This window comes from Hippocampus bargibanti, linkage group LG07 (genome assembly GCF_051943395.1).
Source record: "Hippocampus bargibanti isolate YZ-2025 linkage group LG07, ASM5194339v1, whole genome shotgun sequence".
In the NCBI taxonomy this organism is placed as follows: Eukaryota; Metazoa; Chordata; class Actinopteri; order Syngnathiformes; family Syngnathidae; genus Hippocampus; species Hippocampus bargibanti.
This window is the reverse complement of record NC_142740.1, coordinates 26,512,700-26,521,070: the sequence shown is the minus strand read 5'-3', so window position 1 is coordinate 26,521,070 and position 8,371 is coordinate 26,512,700. Positions and strand designations below refer to the sequence as shown.

Below are 8,371 nucleotides of genomic sequence, written 5' to 3'. Positions count from 1 at the left end.
ATCACTCGACACTTGAGTGTCCATTTCTTGTCATAAATTGGGATTTTGCCATGTTGAGGGTGAAACAATTACATTCAAACCATGTTATTGTTTTAACAAGTTTGAATGACGTCATGTATTTTATTATTTTGACTTATGGCGCTGCAGGTGGCTACCTTTACAGCAGATACCCACATTTGTTATTCTACTTTTTTCATAACTTTGCTTTTATACATTGGGAATTTATCCCCACAGAAACAAAAACAAAAAAAAGACTGAGTCAAAGACACAAGAAACGTTGTGACATCAGTATGAAGCGTCATCCTTGACCCGGGTAGATGAATAAAATAACAGTATAAATAAATATGAATAATAATAAATATAAATAAAAAAGCCTTTTAGGTCAGAGACAAATCTAATATGAAACAAATAAAATAATTATCAATGATAATAAATATAAATTTAAAAAGCCTTTTACAGAAGGTCGTAGAAAAATCAAATATCAGAAAAAACAGTGGGGGCGTCAAAATTTGTTTAGAATAATATAATGTTAATGTTTTTTTTTTCTTTTAGGCTTATCCTCTCTGGCTCGGTCCGTTTCTCCTCCGACCAGGAAGGGCGAAGAAGAGGAACTTTACGTGGACATCGGCACATATGGCGAGCCCAAAGTCAAGTACTTTGAAGCAACGACGTCGACCCGGCGGCTGCAAAAGTTTGTCCGAGATGTTCACGTGTACGCCTGTCATATTTTAAGTGTGTTTGTTTTTTAATTAATTAGAAAGTAGAAATTTCTGTTTTATGGGGATCTGGGAACGGATTATTCTCATTTTAATGGGAAATTAATTTTTGGGATACACACTTTTCACCTTACACGCTGTGTCTGGAAATCAATTAAGTTCGTATACCAAGGTATCAGTGTAGTTATTTGACATCATTGTTTCTTACGTGTCATGTGTTGATCATCTCAATGTCTAGTCACAAAGTCTTCTTCTCGCGGCTTTTCCCTTCAAGGGGTCGCCACAGCGAATCAATAACCTCACAAAGTGCCGACCAGTTATGACTTTGTTGATTGGCAAACGTTTTTGGGCAATAAAAAAAAACAAGATTATCTTTTCTTTGGGTTTTAATAGGAAAAATCTTCATAAAAATAAATATACATGTATCTGTAATCCCCACTTGCATATAAATCCTTGACAATGTGTTTATTGGGGTGTCAGGTAATTTTACAGTATAAAATTCATAATAAAATAAAAACTACAGTAAAGTCTCGTTATATCGATATCGGTTATATCGATAGTACCGCTTATTACGATACTATTTCTATGAACGCAAGGAGAAAATTACATGCGCGCAGGGTCGGATATATCGATTGTCCCGGTTATATCGATATTTTTTCCGACTCCCGAGAATATCGATATAACGAGACTTTACTGTATTTACAAACCATTCAGATATATGTCCAATTTTAAACATGTAAAAAGAGAATACTTAGTGTATGTACATTATAAAAAAGTTCTTTTGGACGGCACATAAAAGGCAAATGTTGCGATGACTAAAACACACGATAAAAATGGTAAAATGTATGTTGAAAAAATTTGCTGACAAGATTACTCACTCTAAAAAAGATATAAAATGGCTTCATTGTCCCAAGTGCAAAACAGGGGTTGAAGACCCCCGACGTGTCCTCTGACATTGTCCACATCTATCTACCCCACGAGGTTGGATGGACTAGAAACGAGGCTTTCGATACCTCTGCAGCCTCTGCCGCCTCCAGGGCTTCCAGCTCTTGAAAAAGCATGGCGGTCAGGTTGTCCTCAGACGGGCCGTTGCTCCATGTTGATGAGGAGCATGCTACCAGCTCCTCACTAATGGCCGAGGTAAGCTCCTCCTCGCTTTCACAGACACCGCCGACGGTGTACAAGGACGTATCGTCCCACGGTGACGCTTTTACGCCCCTCAAGTTGTTAAAGAGGATGACCATCGGGTCATCCTCAGGTTTGTCCGTGGGACACGATTCGATCCCCGGTGAAGGCGAGGAGGACGGGGGTGTCAGGATCTCCATGGAGACCTCAGGTGGGGACACTGCAAAGCATAAAACACATGTCACGCCACTGACGAATGTACACATGATATGATACAATGCAAAATTCTACTGACACGGGAAAAAAAAATTCCGATTTGATTTGACTCATTCACTGCCAGACATGTGCAAAAATGTGTCCGCTACAGTGCCAGGGTTTTTGTCATTGTCATTTAAATTCTAGGACCTACAGAACAGAATAAGTTTTAGGACTACATAAACATTCAATGCAGTGTAAGAAACCTTTGACTCTCTTCTTTCATCAGGAAAAAAAAAGAGTTAATTCCTAAATGATATGGGTCTGGAGTTATATGAGCTTGAAATGAGGGCGGCTGTCCAAAATACAATGCAATACATACATATTGCTTTATATTGCGCTTTAACACCAGCTGAACCTGGAACAAAGCGCTAACATGGACAAAAAGGGAAATGATTCCCCCTTGTGGAAAGGAAAAACCATTGCCAGAGGCCATGCCATGGCCAGCGCTTTATCGGCACCCAAACAAGAAAAAACAAGGCAAACAAATTCCAACCTAATGTATGGATTTTTTTTTTGTAATATGTTCTGTATTGCGCCTGCTGGTTTACATTTGCATTTTGCAGGACAAAAATGTATTCGGAGAAGCTTCCAGATTTCATGCCGAGGGGCTGCGATTTTGTTCCGCCCTCAAACCGTCAACCGAACCGAACACCAAAGCGCCATCGGGCTCACAATGTCACGTGACCAAACAGAAAACAGGTAAAGCCGAGAGGTGACAACGACAACTTTATTCCACAGCAGACACGAGCAATTGTCTATGATTGATGCCAATTTGTCGGACGCATGTATTGCTCAAATTCCCCCCCAAAATTGACCTTAAGCGACCTTTGGCTCGTGGCCATATTTTTGATATGATCTATAATCAGCACTTACCCATCTGACAGTCAAAACTTGCGCCTCGACGACACCAGTCTCTCTTTTTCTTTTTACCCTGCACAAAACACACAGAAATAGCGTCTGTGTAAGCTCTCAGTCGTACAGGAGTGGTCCATCGATGAAAAGGTTTCTTCAGCCGTCATCAGTACTTCTTTGAAGGTGTCGGACGTTTCGCTTCTTATCCAAGAATCTTTGTCAGCTAACTAACATTTGCTGGTAAGAAGTCTGTCGGAAGAACGATCCAAATTAAACCATTGCCGTGGTGGGGTGAGATCGTTCTTACAACAGACTCCTTTAGACCACACAGGCTTGGTTATGCTGATGAGGTGATACCAGAGCAAATGGGGCAATCATGCCAGTCGTCGACCCCATAATCAGGCAGGACAATAGAAGTAATCAGTGTAGCCTCAGGGAATAGTCCTCTGCTCCCCCCAACTTTAGAGCAGGGACCTGTCACAGCAGAGGTCTGGCACCGCCACCTCTGGACAGTAGGCATATATATAGGGCCAAAATTACCAGCAAATTTTAGTTCGCTGACGAAGCCTCTTTGATGAGAAGTGAAACGTCCGACACCTTCAAAGAAGTACAGATGGCGGCTGAAGAAACCTTTCCATCGACACAGAAATAGTGTCAATGAATGTAAAAACATCAAAATCGCAGGTGTCAAAGTCAAGGCCCGGGGGCCCAAATCTGGCCCGCCACATCAATTTATTCGGCCCGCGAAAGCAAATAAACTTGACGCTTGCTAAAATCCCAACCCAAATTTCAAATTGTCCCATGAAAAACAACAATAATCATTATTTTGGACGTCAAATTTGAAAACACATTTCTTCAATCATTTGTTATGCGCGCTATATTTGCAATAGTAATGCAATATGTGGAGGGCATTAAACAGTCTAATGGTTTCCTCAAATTTATAACGACCCTCGAGAGGAAACCGTAACTACAACGACGGCCTGCGGGGAAAAAAAATGACTGACACCGTTGATCGAAATGATTGATTATTTTACTGTATCATTGATTGCGGGACTCACATAATTGTGGCTGCAGGACCATTCAGGGTACATGGCGGCGTGAATCTTATTCTGCCGCTCAGCTTCCTTGTAAAATGCTTCCTGCTGACACATGGGCAGCGACTTCCACTGTGGACATGATCACAAAATGTCAGTACACACACACACACACGAGGTAACAATCGTACAATTTGAGAGATTGCGTGTGTCATAAAACACTCACCATTTTCCCGAGTACCTGATTGACGGTGGCACTCGATGGAGGCTGTTCGCCCCCTTTTATGAATTGGGCCTTCACCAGAGGCCGATGCTCCTTCAAAAAAAGCATGAAGGCATTTGGCGGCTTTTTGATGTATGGAGGATTTTCTTGGCCTCCTGTCTTTCTCCTATTAAGAACACAAAAAGATGAGTTAATGCATACCGTCTTGTGTGTGGCCATTTGTAGAAATACATTTTGTTAAGGACTTACACAGATTTTTTGGGTTTTTGTGGAGGTCTGCAATTTTGCCCTGTGGTACCAAAGGGCAAAGCGCAGGGAACCTGTCCAAACCTACACACAAGATACAAATACAGTAACATATGTTAAGATATTACAGAATATTATTATCAATATTGTGTGTGTGTGTGTGTGTGTGTATGTGTGTGTGTGTTACTTACATGAGAGGAACTGGAAGCATCCTTAGCACCACCGGCGGTGCATCAGTGACCTGCAAAAAATGTACATATATATATATATATATATAGTATCCTCGTATGTATAGGAACATCCATAACTTGTCACTCAGTGTAATTCGTCTGTGTAATTGTTAGCACAAATGGTTGTTGGTCTATGTGTACAGCTACTAGCTGCATGTGAATCACACAGTTCAGAGTGAGCATTTAAAAAAGTTAATGGCTGAAAACTAGTTCGGTAGATAAAAAAAAGAGGTCAGCCTAAACGTTTTTTTTTAATTATTCTGATTCGAAGTCTGCAAATCATTGTTGATACTGGGAAAGAATGTTAATTTAGATCGCTAAGATAAGCGTTTTAAAACTGTTACACGTATACGTTAGTTTCTGCACTGAGTACTATTCAGAAATGATTCCTACGGATCAGGTTTTTACTTAGGTAGACAGTGATTTACTTTTCCAAAATATAATTTGAACCAGTCTTCGCGGCAGGGCGATTGCACATCATGGGGGTGCGCGTGCATGTGCTTAACGGCTCGGTAGTTGGAGGTCGCGTTCTTTAAAAGTAGATCTTTGGTCAAAATGTTGGGCATCTCTGTTTTAAAAGTGTTCCATTAATTATTGGATGAAAATCCACGCAAACGGCGAAAAAAAGCAAACTCCAAACAGGATCATTGTTGATAAATCATTCACGTGTGTCCCTTGAGTACTAATCACAGCTAAAACAGTGTTTGGAACTATTGGAAGTTTTTTATTTCGAGTGGAAATGATTCCTCTGGGTCAGGTCTTCACTTAGGTGATTTACTTTTCAAAAATATCATTTTAACCAGTCTTCTCGGTAGGGCAATTGCCCTTCACGGGGTGCGTGTCCGCGTTTGCGCGTGCATGTGTTTAACGGCTCGATAGCAGGAGGTCAATTTCGTTAAAAGTCGGTCAAAATGTTGGCCATTCTTTTTAAAGAAGTATTCCGTTAATTATTGGCAGAAAATCCACGCAAACAGGGCGAAAAAATACGTAAACTCCAAACAGCTATCGGATTATTGTTCGAACCAAACAAGTCCCCCCGCGTCCCCTTTAAATAGTAACCTGGAGGTATAATTTCACAGTTAAAACATTGTTTGAAACTATTGGGAGTTTTTTATTTCAAATATTGTGTACTCATGCACGCTCCCCTAAAAAAAACACATCTGCGAGAGTTTTGGGGGGATATTTATGATATAATCGTCATTCATAACTGATTGGAAATCCGCACAGAAGATTGGATTATCGCCGAGTGGAAATCCGAACAAAAAATAAATCGAAACATGTTTTTAGTTTTGAACGATAAAATAGCAGAGGGGTTTTTCAGCAATAATTTAAATTTGATACGCTTTAGTAGAGATTAAATTGAAGCCCTGTTAATGCATGCATCAAAATGTTTCCCTTACCTGTTGATAGCTGGCCTTCATGCCGAAATTCACCGTGGTAAAATCAAAAAATCTGTCCAACTGTACTTGTGACATCCTCAGATGTTGCCTCCTCACTAGTAACTGCAATAATATTATTGAGGCCTCGAATAATTATCGAAAATATTGCGCTATACTGAAATTAGCCATTCATAGCAAGATTTTGGGTGTCCAGCGTGCGTCAGGTATGACGCACTTGTCAACCAATGAGAGAGCGGCGAAGACAATTTATCGGGTAAACAACTAATGGCCGAAAGTTGTCAGGCAAAATATTGCGCTATCCTAAAATTAGCCAATCATAGCAAGATTTTTGGATCTCTTTGTTCGTCACGTATGACGCACTTGTCAATTAATGAAATAGCAGCGGCAACTATGCTAACCGGTAAACAACTTACGGCCGGTGGTCGTCCGCAATTTTTAACAAAAATGTCCCCCATTGTTTGTGTTAAGCACACTAAAACTAATAAAAAAAATAATCACGGTTCGTAATATGGCTCATCGCAATGTGGCGAGTTTTCTTGCCGCAATACAACACTGGAACTGGCCGCCATTTTGAGTACCAAGATGGGTATATTTCAAGTGAACAGCAGATGGGGACATTCGTTTCTAATATGTTCCCCCACGTCAAAAATAAACATGGATAAACACAAAAAACAACGTTTTAAATCCCCAATTCATTAGAATATGATCGTCACTATATTGCTACTCTTGTGTAAACATTTGTTTAACACGAGGATATTTTATTATTGCTCAGCAAAATCATTTTGAAGACAATTCAATATTTGACACGACAAAACCGGATTTTTTTTTATAACTGCCTGCATAAACAAAACAAGCGTTTTTGATTATTTTAAACAGAAATTCGCAAATCTTATTTTCAACAGTGGGTCCCACTTTTCTTTTTAATTCATCATTTGTCTTGCTAATGACAGATCTCAAATGATGCACCCAACACTGAACAATAATAAATATATCTACTTTGATTCGATAGCATTCATGTTAAGTTTCAGAAATAATAAATCGGGAGATTTTCGTACTCACGACTCTGTGGTGCGTGTTAAAATATTGTGAGCGTTACAAAAGTGTAAGTTAGAAATGAATACAGCACAAAAACCCTCTCATTTTTATTTATACATTCAATTAGTATCAAATGTATTTTGGTTTTGACCTTTTCTTAAGTTTCACCTTACAAATTATTGTAAGTATTGGGGTTAAAAAATGGGAATCTCGGGATTGTTTGAAGGGAAAAAAGGATACTGCTCTTCCAATAGCATTGAGATGCGAATGTATTTGCTGTTTTACCGAGTTTACGTACTTACAGTAGTTTACATACAGTATATAAATTCGTGTTACACTGTGACAATCGCAGTGCATAGTCGCATCAAATTTACAATACTGTATTTTATTTAGGTCATATACTAAATAATCGTTAGAAATAAATGTCAAAATTACTAATTCGCTGTTTATAAGGTACTAGAAAGTGTATTAGGAATAAATTTAAACCAGTTATTTACTCATTTAACTCCTTAATAAACAACCAGAAGCCTGACAGGCACAACACAACTATGCTCATCTTCAATCTATCCAGTTTAAAAGAAACCACTAAAAACGGGAAGTGCGAGTCAACACGTGGAACAAGAAAGCCATGATATTGTATAATTTGAGGAACTAAAAAGGGCATTACCAGTGTTTGAAACAACGTCTGCCCGGAGGCCCAGGGGCATGCAACTTTTACGTTGGGCATACAACTTTCAAAACATCTCAGCCCGGGTGGACGACAACTTCTTCAAGAAAAAAAAACATTTTTTTTTTTTCAAATCAAATGTTTGCGTTATTCAACAAAGCAAACGCTACAAGCAATCACATTAAAACTCAAGTTATATTGTGGTAATTATTGAACAAGATAGAATGACGTCATGTAATGTATTATTTTGACTTCAAGATGGCGCCGCTAAGGGTGCAGCTTTACTCAACACAAAAACGGGTAAAATTGACCATTAACATAATGAGGGTTAAAACTAAAGTTTTTGTACTTCCACTTTTTTTCAATAACTTTGCTTCTGTAAATTGGGAATTTATACCCGCGGAAACGAAATACAACAAAAAAGAAGATTGAGTCAAAGAACAAAAAAAAAGTTTTATTTTGAAATTCACAGTTTCTAATGGCACTACAGCTTTTGTAGTCACTCACTTCTGCTCAAAAAAATAAAATAAAATACTGTGCAGCTTTTCAGAGGAATCACACAGAACGTGAAGGACATCACAAGAA

The 8,371-nt window shown here is 39.0% G+C and overlaps 1 protein-coding gene across 1 annotated transcript in view; it reads right to left on the bottom strand.

The window, feature by feature from the left end:
* Window positions 1-8,219: 8,219 nt before the first annotated feature.
* suco (SUN domain containing ossification factor) overlaps window positions 8,220-8,371 on the bottom strand; it is a 36,644-nt gene continuing 36,492 nt past the window's right edge. The window contains 1 exon segment of the mRNA XM_089000904.1: window positions 8,220-8,371. This exon segment is cut by the window's right edge and continues 1,987 nt beyond it. The gene's annotated coding sequence lies outside the window, so the exon portion shown is untranslated.